The following is a 1,809-nucleotide window of genomic DNA, read 5'->3' on the forward strand; positions in this document are numbered from 1 at the left end:
TTGCTTGATCACTTATTCAATGAAATTTAATGTCATGTCATAAAACATTAAAAAAAAATCTCTCTTGATTGTTGCATATAGTGTAAAGCATCAGCATAAAATATTCTAAGGGCTGAACCCATTTAAAAAGATAAGGTCGGAATTTCATCACTCGTCCTTAGCCCAAAAATCACCCCATTGCATAAATATTCTAAGCTTAACTAAAATCAACTAGACGTTGACCCCTAAGGACATTCGAGCTCAATAGGACGAAGACCACCGAAAGTTGCACCAATTTCGCTCTGTGGCTTAGTTGATGTCTAGGCAAGCTTTGTCCCTATAAGGGAGACAGTTCATCTGTTCGAGGTAAGTGGGTTTTAAGTGGGACCTTTGCGAACGCATCGTGACCCCTCCACTTACCTGGGAGCTTACCTGGTCAACTCGGTTCATTAGACCGGATTGGAGGCTTAGGTGCCCTCTTCAAACCAGTTAGGAGCTATCTAAAAATTTAAGAAAAACATTAGAAATTGAGGTGTAATGTTTAGTTGCATGTTTGATTGTGAATAGATTTTTGTTTTAGGGTGTCGTTTTAGGGTATCTTTAGTTGGTACTTATATTTATATTTTTTTTAAAAAAAACATAAAAAAAAATTTAATTAAATTTTGTATGCTAGGTTGGAATAGGGACGACACCGGTCGATTAAGTCGTACAACTTTAGATCATCCCTTAGGACACATCCTTGAAATTCCTTCGCAGTATCTCACACCTTGTGAGATGGCAAATTTTCCTGATGATGTAGGAAGTCACCATGGTGATGATGGTAGACCCCCAGTTATGACACTTCGACAATACTTACATCCCACTAGGACTAGTCAACCTTCATGCATGATTATTCCTGAAAATGTAGGACACTTTGAAATCAAATCATGAGTAATTCAATTGCTGCCCAAGTATCATGGGATGGAATCCGAAAATCCTTATCTTCATCTTAAGGATTTTGAGGAAATTAGCATCACATTTAGAGTGCCAAATATATCGGAAGATGTCCTTAAATTGACCTTGTTCCCTTTTTTCTTAAAGGATAAAGCCAAAACATGGCTGAACTCCTTGAGACCTAGATCGCTAGGAACATGGCATGATATGCAAAGAGAATTCTTGAAAAAATTCTTTCCCGCACAAAGGACTAACTTTTTGAAAAGGCACATTAGTAACTTCCAACAAAAAGACCATGAAACATTTTATGAATGTTGGGAGAGATTTAAAGATTTGCTTCTCTCTTGTCCTCATCATGGGTTTGAAACATGGAGAACCATTAGTTTCTTTTACGAAGGGTTGTCTCCACAGTTAAAACAATTTATAGAGACTATGTGCAATGGTCTATTTCTGGAAAAGCAACCCGATGAGGCATGGGACTATTTAGACTCTCTCGCAGAGACTGCACAATTATGGGATACAGGGGATAGAGTGAATAAACCTTTGCCTAAGCCTACTAGCATTGGACGCGGGGGCCTTTACAACCTTAGTACTCAGAATGATATTCAGGCTAAAATGGCAGCCCTTACTAGAAAGGTAGAGGAAATTGAACTTAGAAGGATTGAACCCGTCAAGACCGTAGAACATAACAGCGAGTGTTGTAGGATTTGTGAGATGCCTGGCCATCTCACCACCACAATATCCGCATTCAAGGAAGTCTTGCACGATCAGGCCAATGTTATGAATACCTATCAAAAATCTTTCAATAATCCTTTTTCGGGTACTTACAACCCTGGTTGGAAGAATCATCCAAATTTCAGGTAGAGGAATGACCAACCTCAACAAGTATATAACCCA

At 38.7% G+C, this 1,809-nt stretch overlaps 1 pseudogene; it reads right to left on the bottom strand.

Moving 5' to 3' along the window:
- Positions 1 to 1,176: 1,176 nt before the first annotated feature.
- On the bottom strand, positions 1,177 to 1,274 carry LOC113461588 (annotated as a pseudogene).
- Positions 1,275 to 1,809: the final 535 nt, after the last annotated feature.

The sequence above is a fragment of the Phoenix dactylifera genome, unplaced genomic scaffold (genome assembly GCF_009389715.1).
Source record: "Phoenix dactylifera cultivar Barhee BC4 unplaced genomic scaffold, palm_55x_up_171113_PBpolish2nd_filt_p 000721F, whole genome shotgun sequence".
Lineage (NCBI taxonomy): Eukaryota > Viridiplantae > Streptophyta > Magnoliopsida > Arecales > Arecaceae > Phoenix > Phoenix dactylifera.